The sequence below is a fragment of the Pelophylax lessonae genome (assembly GCF_965119305.1).
Source record: "Pelophylax lessonae genome assembly, chromosome: 5".
Lineage (NCBI taxonomy): Eukaryota > Metazoa > Chordata > Amphibia > Anura > Ranidae > Pelophylax > Pelophylax lessonae.
Window position 1 is genome coordinate 126,417,227 of NC_138772.1, and position 19,610 is coordinate 126,436,836.

The 19,610-nt window shown below is 39.9% G+C and overlaps 1 protein-coding gene across 1 annotated transcript in view; it reads right to left on the reverse strand.

Annotated features, from left to right (window-relative positions):
• The window catches only part of LOC309556008 (histone deacetylase 9-like), a 903,604-nt gene that overhangs the window by 269,567 nt on the left and 614,427 nt on the right, over positions 1-19,610 (reverse strand). The window lies entirely within an intron of this gene.

A 19,610-nucleotide genomic window follows, 5' to 3' on the forward strand; every position in this document is an offset into this window, starting at 1 on the left:
TGTAAGAGAAATCGAACAGAACATAAACACACATAGAACATAAAGAATCTATAACAGTAACATCATTTTTTGCATAAAAATGAAAGAGTTTTTTTTTTAATCTTGTCTATTATTTTAAGTTCCATTTAATGCATTTATATAGCTTTGAGTAAAGGTGTGACAAATTTCCAGAGACCATAGTGAGATATTTCACTGACTTGATAAGGTAGTAGTTTGGGCAAACCAAACTCTAATTTGAAAAGCTTTAAAAATAGTCCATTGTTTCCCACAATACGAAAGGCCATAGAGACAGACAGACTTTAATAGTTGTAGTGTAAGCATATTGTCCTACATCTACCCAAAGACACCTAAAAGGTGTAAAGTGTGCGCATGAAAGTTGTTAACCTTTTCATAAAAAAATTATGCACACCGGGAGATATATCTGGTGCCAGCCAAAGGACTGGCCAGAGAACAGAACAAAGCAACTCACTATATTCATTAAGTTTGGTCATTCAGAGATGCCTGAGGAAGTCTGCTTTGCCCATAGTCATGGAGGTCATGATCAGACCAGACAAAATCTATATCATAATCAAACGATAATAAAGAGGCAGTGCACCCATAACTCATATATTATCTCTCATGGATACACATAGAAGCAAGATGTTCCCTCTCAGCACTCAGAAAAAGGAAGTAAGTAGATTGGCCTAGGTCAGTATCCAGAGAAAATAATGTAAATTGCAAATAATGTTGCTATAGAGCTAACCCGGGAGGATGATTTATAAACAAGTTAGGTTTTTCTATACGTCGTCCAAAAATTCTACATGTGAAATCCAATCCAGTGATCTAATCTGGTTTTTAAGAATAAATAAATAAGCACATATAATTCTACAGCGAGGACTTGAAATATGTCCCAAAGTTAGAGAAATGGTTATTGTATTGCAAAAGGAATACTTAATACATTGATAAGTAAATTAGTGGTTGTACTGTTTTCAGGTTTTCGGATACAATTAAGTTAGAGCAGTGCCAATGACCCTTTGAAACTGCCAATGTCTGCAAACAAATGGGTCAATATCTCATCAGTTTCTCCAAGAGATCTAACATTTTTCAATCCTCTAGAAAGTAAGTTTGGACATGCAACATTCATTAATAATACAAAATAAAATAGCCATGCTCAGAAGTGATAAATTCCGGTTGATCCCCCAGTGAGATGAAATAAATGCTGTAAAAGGTGTCCACCACCAGGAGAGTAAGAAACATGCAGCCTCTTACCAGACGATCTGGATTAAACAGCAATCAAACAAGATTTAATCAGGTAGAGCAGACATCAATTGCAGACGGGCTGATGATTTCATCGGGGCTGATGATGTAGATTGTGACGAAACATATTGGGAGGAGCTTAACCACATGACATTGGCATGCTACTGGAAGGCGGCCATGCTTTTGGATGAAACAAACTTACACCACTTTTTATTTATATGTCTACTGCTTTGGATTTCATGTGAGTACCTTGTGTGCAGGCTTTTGTGATGTTTTAATAAAACTTATAAAGGATGTCTGCGCAATGATCGTTTTATTGTTCCTTTACATGTGCAACATGGATCAACTTATCTGTTTGGTCCATACTACTGGATTCTAACGCCCAAGTGATTGATGTCCACTTTGCCTGATTGGATCTTGCTTGCTGTTTAATTCGGACCGTCTGCGATTGATGTCTTAAATCTTGTTTGATTGCTGTTTAATCTGGATCATCTGGTAAGAGGCTGCATGTTTCTTACTCTCCTGGTGGTGGACACACTGGCGTTTAACCTTTTACAGCATTTATTTCATCTCACTGGGGGATCAACCGGAAATGTATCACTTCTGAGCACGGCTATTTTATTTTGTATTTATATGATTTACCAATAGGACATTGTGTCAGCTGCTCAGAGTTTGTTCTTTCTGAACTTTTGTCATTTTTTTTGTTTGTGTTCTAGCGCAATTATTTTTTGAATATATATTCATTAATAATAAACAACCCATTTTCAAAGTTTAAGTTGAGAGTCCAGGTAAGGATAACAGTACAATACTAAATTCACAATGAAAGCAATCATTTTGAATAGTTATCTTCCATTCCCAGGCACAAAGCAATGTAAACTAGCATAAAAGGCATCAAAACCATTGATCATTTACTGCTGATTACAGCAATTTCTACAATGTTTCAAACTGGTGAACAGTTATATGATCTTACTTCATATAATACAAGTTCACTGCCATATCTGCAGCAGTTTATTTTCAGGTAACTGTGAAGACTTTTAAAATGGCAATAACATATGTTTTTCATTCATGAGATTATTATTACTATACAGCCAGAATATAGCTACCATAAAACCAGACTTTAGATGGTGGCCTCTCTTGCATGCGCAATTCACCTGCAAAGGGATGACCAAGGAGGTTTTCTAATACCTGATCATTAGACAGACATGAATGCACACATTGGACGGATATGCATGTTTGTGGTTATGGAGGCAGCAGGGGCTGGGCACTTATCGTGGATGTGTTGGGGAAAGTTCATCTAAAAAAATGGATTAAGTTGCTGACATGTAAAAAGCATGATATACTTACCTACTCTGTGCAACAGAATTCTCTTCTCGTGGCGGTCCATAGACAAGCTCCTTCATCATAGGACTACAGCAAAGCAGAGCGCTGAATCGAGTGAGGTCACAGGTAAGCATAAGGGGGGTTTAGGGGGCATACTGCTACCTTAACATTTTTTACCTTAATGCAGAGAATATATTGGGGTAAAAAAACGTTTAGGCTTTAGAAACACTTTAATCTAGGAAATTTTGTTTGGCTCCCTCTTTAGTTGAAATGCATATTATAAATGCATATTAAATAACCAATACATTTGGTTTTATATGGACATATATATCAAGGATCCCTATTGAGTGCCTCATCGTTATCACTTCTTAGGAGGCCAGAAATGTATTTATCCAGATATGCTTTAAAATTCACCTGTACTGAAGATATAGTAGCAGCCACTTCAAAATGACTGCACATTTGTACCCCAGGGTCCCCAAAGCCAATAATGCTATATTATGCAAATCTCAACTGTATCTACAAAGTTACCTCTTGGCCCTGCCAGCCCTTTCACCTCACTCACACATGGTCAGCAAGATCACCCTTTAAAGTACTGGGCAAATAGAAAAGTCCAGAAAATAGGAAAAGGGTGGGTAAAGTTCTGACTTTCTAAACTGAACTAAAATCAAGGTTAGCATGACTGAGTGCCCTCTTGAGGTTGAATTGATATGCATGCATCTGGAAGTGCCTGCTGTAACACCGAAGGGACAAGTTTGTATTTTTAGCTCCAAAACATGTTTGCTTGAAAATGTATGTAATACCTAGTTTCTAGTAGATTTGGCTTCATGTATCATCGGGGTTGATTTACTATAGTGAACTCCACTGTGCACTACAAGTGCACTGGAAGTGCCCTTGGAAGTGCAGTCACTGTAGTTTTGAGGGGAAGATCTGAAATGAGGGGAAGCTCTGCTGATTTCTATCATCCAATCATGTGAAAACAAAAATGCTGTTTTTTAATTTCCTTGCATGTCCCCCTCAGATCTACAGTTACTGCACTTCTAAGTGCACGTAGTACACAGTGAATCTTCCCTTAGTAAATAAACCCCTTTGTACACATTTTTCTTAAAGTAGTTCTAAAGGCAGAACATTTTTACCCTAATGCATTCCCTGCATTAAGGTATAAATTTTTTCAGGGGAAGTATCGCACCCTCACACCTCCGCCCCCATACTTACCAGAGTCTTATCTCAATCCAGAGCTGTGCCCATCTGCAGCGGCACCAGTCTCTCTCGCTCCTCATAGGACAAAGGGGCAGCAGCTGGAGCTATTGGCTCCTCCTGCTGTCAATTAAATCCTGTGAGCAGAGAGTGAGGGGCAGGGCCAAGCTGCTCTGTGTGTAGTTAGAGACACACACAGCCCGGCTTGGGAGTGAACTTGCAGGTGCACCCCCAAAGGAATAAGCTTCCTATGGTGGTGTACTGATAAGAGGAGGAGCCTGGAGTGCCAGTGGGGGACCTCAGAAGAGGAGTTTTGGAGCCACCATGTGTAATACCATTGCACAGAGCAGGTAAGAATAACATGTTTATTATCTGTTTAAAAAAAAAACTGAGCCTTTACAAACACTTTAAGCAAATCATTTTTTTGTGAATGTGTTGCACAGTGTATACCTAGAGATCTTGCCAGCAACAGCACTTCCGGTGGCAGTGCTAATCCACTTCTTCGCAATTAGCAGCACCATCACCAGCCTACAGTGTGCAGCCCTTTGCTTGGTTAGTTGTTCATTGGGTTACATATCTGGTAGACCTGACAATTAGCCCAATGGCCTATTTAACCACTTAAGCCCCGGAAGATTTTACCCCCTTCCTGACCAGGGGGTATTTTGCCATTCGGCACTGTGTAACTTTAACGGACAATTGCGCGGTCGTGCGACACTGTACCTAAACAAATTTGACCTTTGTTTCCCCACAAACAGAGCTTTCTTTTGGTGGTATTTGATCACCTGTGCGATTTTTTGATCACGCGCTATAAACAAAAAAAGAGCGTCAATTTTGCAAAAATAGCAATATTTTTCACATTTTTTTATATGAAATTCCCCCCAAAAAAAATGTAAAAATCAAAATTTTTTAACATTTTTTTAACATTTTTGGCCAATTTGTTTTATGCTACCTATGTTTGGTAAAAAAAAAATCGCAAAAAGCGTATTTTGATTGGTTTGCGCAAAAGTTATCGCTTTTACTAACAAAGGGAAAGATTTTTGTTATTTTTGTTGTTTTTTTTTTAACGCGTAATGGCAGCGATCTGCGATTTTTTTTGCGGTACTGCGACATTGGGGCGGACAGATCGGACCCTTGACTGACATTTTTGACACTTTTGTGACATTTCTACAGTAATCAGTGCTATACATATGCACTGTTACTGTAAAAATACACTGGTAGTGAAGGGGTTAACTTTATTTGGGAGGGAGGGGCTGTGTGTGTCCCTAGGGGCGTGCTTTCTACTGTGATTGGCTGTGGCTTGAGCTGTAAGGACACTGATCAACGGATCTACATAGTAGATCCGTGTGATCAGTGTTTTTACACCGAGGAGAATGACAGGCAGCTTGTTTACACAAGCCGCCTGACTTTCTCCCTCTCCCCCGCCGATCGCCGAGTGACCGGCGGACATCGGGTCCGCCGGTCACACGCGCGGGGGGGTCTGTGACCACGCAGGAGCGCGCCTCCGGGGGTGCGCGCTCGCTCCCTAGACCCTCACAAGCTAGTGACGTAGCCCTACGTCACTTTGCCTGTGAGGGGCTGACTGCCGACGTAGATCGGCGTTAGGCAGTCAGCAAGTGGTTAAGGACTGCACAAGGAAAGCTGACAACGCTGCCTCTAATTGTCCGTGTTCGATAGCAGGTGCCGTCACTGATTGGATCTCTAGTTAGCAGGCAACATATTAGAAAAATTATTTGCTTAAAAAAATTATAAATTGAGACATGATACCAAACATACTGAAAATAGATTTTGGGTTAAAATACACTTTACGTATTCACTTTAAAAGACTTGGCAACTTTCTACATCTCTTTCAACTAGATTAAATTTGAAAATCCTAAATAATCTTCTGTCATTGCTGAAAATTAGTTATTTATTGATTTAGTGTGCACTACAGTATCCTGTATATACCGCTAAAAAATAAGTAGCACACTTTCCTCCCACAGTAATTCCACCACCCACTTATATGAAAATATTTATCACCTAAACTGATGGAAGAGGGGTCGTCAGCTCATTGCAATCCAGTCATATCAATTCTAATGCTTGGCTTTTACAGCCTTTTTCCTGTCACTTCATCACAATGAATTATGTATTGAAATGTTCAGTGTCTCCACAAACTATCTCTCTCATTAGAATAGGCTATTAAATTGACATAACGTAGGAGGTTATTTCCATGGCTAGCAATTAACAATTGCTGTATATATCAATCAAGGCTTATGCAGTTTAGGTCGAGAAAAATCGAAACCTGACTTATTTTTGTATAAAGCAAAGAGTGTTTCTTGGTCTGGTGTTTAATATTTAAATACATCAGGTTTGAATAAATGTAAAATATCTTGCAAAGTATGTTCCTGACACATAATGCAGTGATGTTGCTATTTATAGCTAGAAAGTAGCAATACTGCATACTTAGATTTAGAAAGTAATGATGTTAGTTCTGTCAAATATAATGTAGCAATGCCCCCTAGAGGGCTGCTGGACATAAAGCTTTAGGGATTCTCCTGGGTTACCCATAGCAACTAGTTGCAGAAACGTATCACTTTAAGTTCTTGGCTCAGTCGAAGATCAGTCCAGGGGATGTTGTTTTTGTGGTTTTATTGTAATTGGGATGGGAGAAGGGATGAGTGGGATACCCCAACTGTTAACTATTCACAATGCTGAGGACTCTAAACTTGAGAATGCTGCAAGGCCGCTGCCTTATCCTGCCACTTGAATGAAGATGAGATAAGTGCTTCCATTAATATTTCTCTTCAGGGCACTCCCCTAGTACCCCCTAACTTGGCTAGCTGACACCCGTCCACTGACTCTACACTCTGGAGTGGTCCCTTTCCTGGGCAGACCCCTGGGCAAGTTCCTCTGTACTCACGGACACTGTTTTTCCAGATTCTGCCATAGTCAGCTTCTCCTGGACCTCTGGGTTCAGTCTCATGCCCCTGGTACACCAGGCCAACTTCCTGTGACCACCACCAACTGTTGCAAAAGAGGAGGCAGTCGCTACCCTCCTTCTGGGACCTGGCTTCCCGCCCAAAGACCTCTGCCTCATGTGTCCTTGACTTTTTATACACTGTCCCATAATGCACTGTCTGTGCCAACCCACTGGGACAGTACCAAAAGCCTGTGTACCATTGGTTAGGTTTCCTCCAGCATCCAACGTGCCTCCCCATTGGATCAGTAGGGGACACTCCCTGAGGCCAGATGAATACACACTGGGCACACTGAGTAGACCTAACTACCAATCCTGCTCCCTGATAAGCAGTGTGAACATAGATTTTGCCTGTTGCTCTTCTGATAAGCAGACAGAGCCAAAACTACTCTTTCTACCTAGCACCTGACTAGAAGGGTGCTACATAATTTTATAACATATTTCTGCAGTGCTTATGTTAACGCAAGGAGGTGAGGGCAGTAAAGCCATCAGGCTTGTCATGCAATGCATGCTTTTCATTTACATGTAATAAATACATATGCATCCCTTATTTTAAAATCATATTTTAGAGGTTTATTTGGAGTTTCATCATCTGTAGGAAAATTAAATGTCCAGCTGGTGCTTTTGTTTTTTTATACTCATTAAATTTCTCTGTGACATCTTATGTATGTGCATATTTAAATAGTTAATTAACAAAGAAAATATATGTATGCCAGAAAAGGACATATCATTTATATTACATGTATATACAAGCAATTACATACTGCATTAAAAGCCCATCTAAAGTCAAAACCTTTCTATGGGTTTAAATTTATTAAAGTGATTGGTGCTCAGTTCTTTACCTATTACACACAAATAAGGTGAATGTAGCTCACAATCTAATAATACAAACAATTTTAGATTTGCAAACATCTCTTCTTAATGCCTATGTAAAAAGTGGACATCCTCCCACTAACAAACAGTCCAGTACTAGTGTAAAAGATTGGCTTTGGCCTGTCGCCTATGTAGCAACACCCCTCTAATGCATTTCACCCTCCCACTGGCTTAACCATGGGGATTAGGCCAGTGGGAAGGTGAAATACTTTAACCAGTTGCCGACAAGCCGCTGCACTTTTCCAGCGGCAAGGTGGCTCGGCCGCGTGAACCAACACAACTGTCGATCGCGCGCGGGGCTAGGGTACGCACGCCCGCTGTCCCAGCGATGTGCTGATTCAGTTCAGAATCGATCAGTCATCAGGTTCAGACCAATGATTTTTGGCTTGGACCTGGGGATCGGTTCTGACCAATTGCAGAATTTCCTGTGCCTGTGTAATGTAAATACAGGCACAGGAAATTATACAATCTCCTCTCCTGGAGAGGAGAGAGCATGAACTGTGAGTACACAAGCAGTACACTGACACCAGTACACATAGGCACACTTTTAACCCCCTCATCACCCCTCAGTTAATCCTTTTACTCCCTGTCACTGTGTACACTATAGTGTATACAGTATACCGATAATTTACTGATTACTGTATTAGTGTCACTTGTGACTTTAGTTAGTGTGAGAGACAGTTAGTTTCTGTCCCAGATAGGTTTAGGGTACCCGCCATCCACCCCCCAATAAAGATGAAACCCCCTGATCACCCCCAGTTAACACCTTCATTGACTGTCACAGTGTCACTATTATAGTGTACAGATCTTTTTTCTGATCACTGTATTAGTGTTACAGATGACATCAGTGTTACGGAACAGGGCACCCCTGAGCAGGTACCTCCGTTGACAGATGCTCCTAGTGCTTCCCGAGGGCTCCAAGCACTCCACCAGACACCGTAAGCACTTCAGACTCCACGAACCGCCGCAGCTTGGTTAGGGTCTTGGCATCTCCTACCCACCCTGGACCAACGACAAGGCCCCAGGTTCCTGTGGGTGAACCTCTCTTTCCCCAGAGAGTGCAGCACGAACAAGCTCTTACACAAGCTCTTATAAGAGCTTAGTGATTCTCTAAGGGAGTATGGAAGACCATAGCAATCCCTGCAGCAGATTCCCCCAATAACGAGACAAAGCTCCGAGATGAGGGTAAAACAGGAACAACATTTATTGGAAGAACAGAGCACACTTTTATACAGAAATTGGAACATCCTTCCCCCAACAACCGCTTTCCCATTGGTCAATTGTAAAGTACTTGCAGTTCTCACTAAGGTCCTCTCCAGCATATGCAAATGAGGGCTTGAAAATTAGTCAACAGGGATTGGTCAGATAGCTTTGACCAATGCAAGGAGACAGGAGCCCCAGGGGGCAATCAATGTACACAATAGTCAGACACAGAACAATGGTTCCCTAACGAGCCCTCAATACACATTACTCTGAGTGTCAATAGACCGCCCGTCTCCTCAGAACTTCCTGTAATGCCCATATTAGGAGTTGGCTTCCTGTTCCTTACAGTTTACAGGAATACGTTTTAGCTTCCAGGAGAGGCAAGGCTCCATTAGCCACATGTTTAAAGAAACACAAAAAGACACAAAAATGCATAACTCCCAGTCTACTGAACAGAACCCCTACATTCAACCCATCCCCAGATAGCTTGGATCTGAGCGCTCAACATATCCAAACAGCGCTCAGATGCCACAAACACAGTCGAATTTCCATGGGGTTTACGTTTAGCCTGGGCTAATGAGAGGGTCCATAGTCCCATTGCAGGAGGCGAGCAACCAGGCTTCTCCAACGCCCAGTGGCGAGATTGGTCTCGTCACAATCAGATAGCGTTAACGTTAGTAAGTGTCAATCCAGGATAGCGTCAGATCCCCGCCGCATATTTAGTAATACATTTTAACCCTTTGATTGCCAGTGACACACAAATACACACTAAACACCTCCATTACTAGTATAGTGTCTGAATAGAACAATATCTTTGATCTGATCAAAGCTATACTAGCGTCCCCAATAGTTTAGTGTTCCCAAAATGCAGCGTTAGCAGGATCAGCCCCTTCACCTGCCAGCACCTGCGTTTAGCCCCCCCCCCCACCCCTCCCCCCCAAGAAGTGTAGGATCAGCAGATTACTGTCACTTCCAATACACAACACACTAAACCGCAGCACTAGCATAGTCAGGCCTGATCTCTGCTAGCACTAGCAGGTACATTTTTTGGTAGCAGAGGTACACTAGTGAAGAGGCCTACATGGTGCTGAGCATGACAGATTAGAGGGATGGGGAAGCCTCACTTTCAGAATCAGGCTCAGTATTCAAACCTGTAGAGAGCAGCGGCACCCTGACAGATAGCTCTGACGATGGATTAGTGGTCCCTGCTAAGGTCAGGCGTACCCAACCCCGTTCTGTTGCTGAGGTGCAACAACCTCAGGGTTCTCGTATGCAGCAGAGTGTCGATACTAGTGCTGCTCAACCTTCTGGTTAACTGGCAAGCATCAGCGGCCTAGTACATCCTAGTCATAGTCAAGCCAGCACTGCAGTAAAACTTGGTGACCTGGCGAGTCCCATAAGTGCAGTTCAAACTGGTGCAGTGGCTAGCACAAGTAGTGCCACCAAGAATTCGGAGACAGGCTTGTAGAGCCCATAGTGTCCTTCCTGATGCTCTTGCAAATCCTGATTGGGAGCCCACCACTTCTGCGTGCCCATACTTCCCCCATTCACTGGCCAACGTGGAATTCAGGTGGAAACAGACAATTATACTTCCCTTTTTCTTTATGAGCTGTTTTTCACAGAAGATCTGAACAGAAGATCTGAACAGATCTTTTGTGGTCCAAAGCAATTTTCTATGCCGATTAATAAATTTGACCCTTGCCAGAGAATTCACATGGAAACGTATCACTGTTTCTAAAGTTAAAACCTTTCTGGGTATATCCCTCCTCATGGGCATTACTAAAAAGTGTGAGTTGCGGACATATTGGTCCACTGACCCAATTCATTATATGCCCATGTTCTCTAGTGCCATGGCCAGGACTAGATACAAGCAAATCTTGCGTTTCATGCACTTCAGTGAAAATGAACTCTAACGTCCCCGGGGTGACCGTGGATATGACCGGCTCCACAAAATTCGGCCCAACGTGAATCACTTCAAACAAAAGTTTGCAGCCTTGTATATGCCCCAACAAGCTGTCTGCATTGATGAATCCCTGAATACATTTTCTGGCCGCCTTGCATTCAAACAGTTTCTTCCCAGCAAGTGTGCCAGATATGGGGTCAAGATGTATAAGCTCTGTGACAGGGCAACAGGCTATACATGTAGTTTCCGGATTTACAAGGGAAAAGATAGCAATGTGGAGCCCCCCAACTGCCCAGACTATATTGGGGGCAGCGGCAAGATTGTTTGGGACTTGGTGTCACCCTTATTCGGAAAGGGGTACCATTTATACGTGGACAATTATTAAACAAGCGTGCCACTTTTTAGTCACCTTTTTGAATTTGGAATTGGCCCATGTGGCACCGTGAGATCTAATCACTGGGGCTTCCCCCAATGGTTTGTAGATACCCGACTTAGATGGGGGGAGAGAGCCTGCTTGAAGTGTAATAAATTGCTTGCAGTGAAGTGGAGGGACACACAAAATATTTTTGTTCTGTCATCCATTCATGCAGATACGACAGTCCAAATTGCAACAGCGACTGGTGTTGTTGAGAAGCCCCTCTGTGTCCACAAATACAACCTTAACATTGGAGGGGTGGACTTCAACGGCCAGATGCCATACTTAATTGCCCATAAGGTCGGATGCTGGTACAGAAAAGTGTCGGCATACTTATTCCAATTGACTCTGCTGCATGCTTATGTGCTATACAAAGCGTCAGGACGAAGTGGATCCTTCCTAAAATTCCATGAAGAGATCATCACAGCCCTCCTGTATCTAGAAGGTGCTGTGGCCCCAATTCACAATCCAGATGCAGTGAGCCAGCTGCACGAGAGGCATTTTCCAGATGTCCTCCCTGGTACCCCTACCCAAAGAGCACCCCAAAGAAGATGTCGTGTCTGTAGAAAACACGTATATAGGCATGAAATCCACAATTTTTGTCCCTCCTGTCCTGGCCAACCTGATCTCTGCATAGGGGACTGTTTTCGTCACTACCACACACTAGTAGAGTATTAGTATTGGGTACAGCACGCCACAGTCTAGGATATTCTTTTACACAGGGTCTCGAAAGATGTTAGATGGCAATCGCATTTTGAGAGACCCTAACCTGGAACGTTTTACGGTTACAAAAAAAGTGTAAAAAGAAGTTACAAAAAAAAAATACAAATAAATAAATAAATAAATAAAAAAAAAGCCAAAAATAGTTGTCATTTTATTAAGTTTATTTTGCTCTCAGCATATACATATACATATACGATAATTAAATTCCCTGTGATAACAATAAAAATGATAATAAAAAATAAAGAAATGACAGGAAAGGTGTCAATATAACATAAAAAAGCAAAATAAATAAAAAAAAAATCAAGCACCCCTGTCCCTCCCGTGTTTACGCGCAAAGACGAACGCAAGCATCGGTCTGGTGTCATATGTAAACAGCAATTGCAGCATGCATGTGAGGTATCACCATAAACATCAGATTAAGGGCACTAATTCTTGCAGTAGACCTCCTCTGTAAATCTAAAGTGGTAACCTGTAAAGGCTTTTAACCTCCCTGGCGGTGTGATTCTTTCCGATTTTAGGTGCTGAAAACGGTACAATTATTTTGCATGTAATTCTTAAGGACGAGCAGCCCAAACCAACTATTTACATATGGGTATGATAAAGTTTGAAACACAAAATCAAAAATTATAATATAATAAATAACTATAAATAAGTTAAAAAGTATATATATAGATAAAGTTTGAAACACAAAATCAAAAATTATAATATAATAAATAACTATAAATAAGTTAAAAAGTATATATATATATATATATATATATACTTTTTAACTTATTTATAGTTATTTATTATATTATAATTTTTGATTTTGTGTTTCAAACTTTATCATACCCGTATGTAAATAGTTGGTTTGGGCTGCTCGTCCTTAAGAATTATATGTATACGTGTATATATATATATATATATATATATATATATACATACACATATATATATATATATATATATATATATATATATATATATATATATACGTACATATATATATATATATATATATATATATATATATATATATATAAGTACAGTAAAACTGCAGGAAAGGGCACTGGGGGGTAAACTAATATCAGTTTATTTTATTTTGCAATGAAATCAGTGTGCTTGTGTGTATAACTTTTCAAATTTGCCGCCGGTTCCACCCCCTGCGAGCGTCACGTCACAGGAGACGGAAGCCGGGGCTCTACAGCATCGAGCAGAAGATTCGGCCACCGTATGTTGAAGGGACACATCGCTGGATCCCGGTGACAAGGTAAGTAACCTCTACAAGGATCCAGCGATGCTCCCTGGCGGCACCCTGAGTGTGGCTCAGGGTTACCGCTTATGGCAGTGAAATCCCACCCCGAGCCACACTCGGGAATACCGCCAGGGAGGTTAAAAATGTATGTAGATTGTTGCGGCTGCACGGGCGTGCGCAATTTTAAAGCATGTCATGTTTGGTATCTATGTACTCCGCATAAAATCATATTTTATATTTTACCAAACAATTGGGCAATATATAGTGTATTTGTGCATTAAATTTAAAAAAAAGTGTTTTTTTCCCAAAAAAATTGCATTTGGAAAATCTCCGCGCAAATTTTTTTTCAGGGTCCTGTATGCGGCTGGACTGCCAAAAAGTCTCACACATGGGGTACCCCTATACTCAGGTGAAGCAGCAGAATGCACTTTAGAGTGTAATTCCACATATACCCATGGCATGCGTAAGCAATATATAATTTCAATGAAGACTTTGTGTAAACAAAATTTTCTTTTTCTTATTTTTTTTTTTTTTCATTATCCAGGCACCTGTAACAAAAATAAATAATAATACTCAATGGGCTCAACATGCCTCTCAGGAAATTCCTTGGGGTGTCTTCTTTCCAAAAAGGGGTAATTTGGGGGGTTTTGTACTGCCCTACCATTTTAGCACTTCAAGAAATGAGATAGGCAGACAGAAAGTAAAAGCTGCGTAAATTCCAGTATATACAGAATAGTTTGTAGACAGTATAACTTTTGCACAAACCAATAAATACACACATATTGAGATTTTCTTTTTTTTATCAAAGACATGTAGCTAAATACATTTTGGCCTAAATGTATGAAAAAAATTGAGTTTATTGGATATTTTTTATAAGAAAAGGTAGAAAATGTGATTTTTTTTCTCAACATTTTCGGCCTTTTTTCATTTAGATGGTAAAAAATAAAAAATGCAGAGGTGATCAAATACCACCAAAAGAAAGCTCTATTTTTGACAAAAAAAGCACATACATTTTGTTTGGGTACAGCAGTGCATGACTGGGCAATTACCAGTTAAAATTAAGCAGTGGCAAATTGAAAAAAATGTCATTAAGGGGGCAAAACCTTCCGGTCCAGCAGTGGTTAAAGGATTGTGGCTTGGGAGGAGACAGGCTGAAGTTGATCTTGTACACTAGTAATGGGCTGTTTGTTGGCATGCAGCTATCCACCTTTTACATAGGCAGTTATAGCAAGCCTGGGTGAGCATGTCCTGGAAGCCTGCACTCGCTAGCAGTGGAGTCTCTAGACCTCCATATGTTGGCACTTGAAGCGATGTTCCACTGGTTTTTTGAGCTCACATCTTTTCAAGGGTTTGTTTTCATAGGTACTCTCACTACCTCAGTTGTTGGTAAAAGTATAGTAGATTGAACATATACAGGAGTGGCTCAAAAATGTGATTATTATCTAAAGTTATTTTTTTTATTTTTTTTTCAGTAATTCAATTCAAAAAGTGAAACTCATTTATTTTATATAGAAGTGTTACACACAGAGTGATATATTTTAAACATTTCTTTCTTTTAATTTTGATGATTATGGCTTACAGCTAGTGAAAACCCAATATTTAGTATTTCAGAAAATTAGAATATTACATAAGACCAATAAAAAAAGGGATTTTTAATACAGAAATGTTGGCCATGTCATTTGCCGGTGTTGGTCCACTGTGTTTAATCAAGTCCAAAGTCAGAGCAGCCCTCTACCAGGAAATTCTAGAGCACGTCATGCTTCCCTCCGAGCTAGATGCTGATTTCATTTTCCAGCAGGACTTGGCACCTGCCCACACTGCCAAATCTACCAATACCTTGTTTAATGATCATGGTATCACTGTGCTTGATTGGCCAGCAAACTCGCCTAACTTAAACCCCATAGAGAATCTGTGGGGTATTGTCAAGAGGAAGATGAGAGACACTAGATCCAACAATGCAGATGATTTGAAGGCCACTATCAAAGAAACCTGGGCTTCCATAACACCTCAGCAGTGCCACAGGCTGATCTCCTCCATTGCACACTGCATTGATGCAGCATTACATGCAAAAGAACCCCAGACACAGAACTGATTGCATACTATACTATACTATACTATACTATACTATACTATACTATACTATACTATACTGTACACAGACATACTTTTCAGTAGGCCAACATTTCTATATTAAAAATCATTTTTTTATTGATCTTAAATATTCTAATTTTCTGAGATACTGAATTTTGGGTTTTCACTAGCTGTAAGCCATAATCATCAAAATTAAAAGAACGAAATGCTTGAAATATATGTGTGTAACGCATCTATATAAAATAGATGTGTGTAACGCATCTATATAAAATATATGAGTTTCACTTTTTTAAATTGAATTATTGAAATAAATTAACTTTTTGATGATGTTATAATTTTTTGAGATGCACCTGTATTATGCCACCACATTATAAACAGCCAGTTTATAAACTCCGCTTTTGTTGGGAAAACATTCCCCTCCTGGTGATTTATGTACATTGGCGGTTTAAAGGGTAACTACACTTTTGTTAGGAAAAAAGCATTCCCCTCTGGGTGATTTATGAACATTGCAGGGATTTTAACAAACTGTGTTTCAGATTCCTACATTTTGTTATTCTGAAGAAACAGATGAAAATAGGTGTTTGTTTGTTTGTTTGTTTGTGTCCATATGCAAAGTAAATGTGAATGGGAGTTTAGAATTTTAGAATTATCAATCAGCTGCTGCACTTGCGGGGTTCTAATGAGGAAAGTGGCAGGGTCTGCATACCTTTAGATGTGATTTCCCTTTGGGAGTATCTCACTAAAAATGACAATATTGTTGCAGAAGATGCCAAAAATCTGACATGATTCTTAATGCAGACATCTGGGAAGATCAATAAGCCAATTACACAAGCAGGAATTTACATATCTGTGGGACATTCTGTACACCATCTGTGTACAGAATGCCTCCAGGTTGCTATATTGCATTGCACATTACAAAAAAATTGAATCACTGTAGATTGGAAAGCAAACATAATTATTAATACCATTCAGTAACAATATGACATGTGTAACAATTGTATATGCTATATTTCTTTTTTATTTGCAATTTTTTTTCCATTAAAATGGAGTTACTCTTTAGGCCCCTTTCACACTTGTGCGATTTGTCCTGAGACTTGGGACTGCAAAGTCGCATGACAAGTCGTGCTCCATGTTTTCCAATGAGTACCGTTCATATCTGTGGGACTTCAAGTCGCAACAACTTCAAAGTAGTCCCTGCACTACTTTGGTCTGACTTTTATGCGTTTTGAGGTCCATAGACCTCAAGATTACACAGGCAAAATTGAGCGACTTTTAGGTCACACAAATGTAAAAGGGGCCTTAAGCGTATATTGAATATAAGCAACTGTGACCCCCAGGATAACAGTGCTGCAATGGAATACAGGGCGGCAGCTGCAGGTATCACAACATAATGGTACATCATTAAAGCAAGAAACTGACACACACCTGAGTGGATCATAGTAAGGGTGTGTACATGTGAAAGCCTAAGTCAATGTCGCTCTGCAGACCACGCCCCCTGATCTGTTTTGCCCACCCATTGGGGCTTAATCATAGGGGTATGTCATAATGCACATGTGCCCTGGCACGCCCCCTGGGGCATGCAGTGGTGTGATCCCATGACTGCTGTGCCCTGTGGACACAGCGGTTCATGGCACTTGGTACCCAGCCGCTGTTAGTGGCCAGGGTATCAAGTAATCGCTATGACCAATCATAGCGATCACATGATTACAATGTAAGCAAAACTGTCATGAATAGCTGCCATTTATGACATCTTTTTTACTGTTGTGATGCTGTGATTGGCCCACAGCTATCACATGGTACCTGGCACCCTGTATCATGTTATTACTGCTGTAACCAATCACAGATCACAATAGTAAGCGAGCTGTCATAAATTAAACTATTGGTTATAACAGTGATCATCACTATCATTAGCAAAAATAGTGTAAAAAAAAAAGTCCCTTATCACCCCCCCAATCAGTAGTATGGTGTAACTATGGTGATGAGAGTATGTTAAAAAAAAAGTTAAAAAAAAAAGAAAAAATATATATTTATTAATTAAATAAAAAATTATTATTATTATTATTATTTTAACATACTGTTATCAATCAGTATCCCTAATCACCACCACACTAGTTATATGATGATGCTGTACTGCACTGGTAACAGTATGTAAAAAAAAAAACAGCATGTGGCAGTTAAAGTTGCACAGTGCTGAACAGCACAAAATGCTCTGGTCATTAAGGGGGTAAAACCTTCTGCAGGTCAAGTGGTAAAAAAACAAATCAAGGTACATAAAGTTGGCCATCTGATGTCATAGGATGATCTTTGAAGTATAGAAAAAATACTTCAACCTCCAATTTCAAATCTATAGTTTTTTACAACCTATTTCCTATTGTGTCATATTAGAAGTTGCTATTCACCAAAAGTAAGGAAACAAATGATTTTCAGTTACTTTAAAGTTGAAATACACCCAATGCACATTTTAATCAATCGTTTTTAGGACAAAATAAATGTAAAAGCACAGCTGATAAAAACAGTACATCTGAAATGGTGTCAACACACTCCAACAGAGACATTTTTTGTCACATTAAAAGAAAAAGAGAAAAAGAGAAATGGCTTTTTATTCCACTCTCCTGAAATTATTGCACCTAAACTGTTTGGTTTGGTTTTCCAGACTAATCATTAAATGGTGAAAAATCACTCTTAAACTCACGAAAACTGCCCTTGATTATAAATAATAGCCATGGATTGGAAGCTAAAAGCAGGCAAGAGCCCAGCCCTCAATCCAATTTATTCAGCAGCAATCCACATTCCATTTGTCTAGACTAAATATAGCAACGTTTACACAAGAAATCAATAGTACTTGCTGAGAGCACAGCAAAGGCATGAATATTTCATCAAACGCGGGGAGAGAGGGAATGATGGCAATCAGTTAGCTGACAGCTATGTAGAGGCTGACTGCGGCCCTCTGGATGAGTCACACCGGGCTGGACAATAGCTCCCTCCCTGCAACTTGCAATCATATTGAATGCTTCTTTCTATTTTTAACGGTAATTGTGTTGCAAGTGACAAAGCCTTATCATTTTGAAGTGAGAGATTTTCTTACATCTCCTATGACAGGATAATACGCTCGGCAAGGAGCAATAATAGCAACTCAATACAGCTTGCTGCGCACACGTCTCTTTTGTACCGACGTGCTGCGTCACATCGCCAAGTCACAAACAAAGGGGCACCACTTTTTCATACACAGCTTAATTATATTAATTAACGTGGTAACCTTTGAATTAGCCAAAGGAGAACCATCTGTCTATGTGTATGAGCACCCAGACACTTAACCCTTCTCAGTTTTCAGCAAAACACAGTCAATTCAGATAACAGGTTTTGAACATTTATTTTGAAATACCTTTTTTTACTCCCTAAAATTAATGAGATTAACATATGTGTAAATGATTTGTGATTCAATAAATGGAAGTGTGGTGCAACAACTAGACTTAGCACATATGGTGGAGGTCATGGGATAGGATTGAAAAGCTACCCCAGGGTTTAGGCATCATCTCTTTACTCTACAATACTGTAATCAATACTTAATTCTCATCTACTCAAGCCTTTGTTAGAAAATGTGAACAATACTTAGATGTGTCTCTGGGAGTGGAGCTGGTGAAGCTGTGGACTCTGAAATACAACTGAAACATGTTCTCAGAAAATGATTATGCTAAAAACAAACTATACATTAATAACACAGTGGTACATTACCTACACTTAATTTTCTAAGTCAATCATCTCAATGTTCAACCTGTCTACTTGCAAGATGACTATGATCTAGGGTACCTCAATCCATTACATAAAAAATTTTAGGTAAAAATATACATGTATAACACAGCGGTACAGTGCTTTACTTACACTTATTGTTATTTTTTTTCTGAGCCACCTATCTCAATGTTCAACCTGTCTACTTGCAAGATGACTATGATCTAGGGTACATCAAATGGCACAAAGCCCTTGAGCACCCATTACGTAAAAAATAATAAGTAAAAATATACATGTATAACACAGTAGTACTTTACCTACACTTATTGTTATTTTTTTTCTGAGCCACCTATCCTAATGCTCAACCTGACCATTAGCAAGATGACTATGAACTTGTGGTTCAATAAATGGAAGTGTGGTACAACAACTAGACTAGTAGATATGGTGGGGGTCATGGGGTAGAATTGGAAAGCTAGCCCAGGGTTTTGTGTTCATATTTTAATGCTACGATACTGTAGTCAATACTTAATTCTTAACTACTCAAGCCTATGTTAAAGTGGTTGTTACCCTAAAAAAGTGCTCCTGTTTCTTTAAAATATGATCAATAGCATAGTGCTGTTGCATTGTCATTTGTCCCTTTGTTTTATCTAAAATACCTGGTTGATCCTGCCAGTTCCTGTGTCCCCCTCTGTGTGCTGACCACAGTATTCATGGCTGCTGAGCCCTGACCACCGTGGTC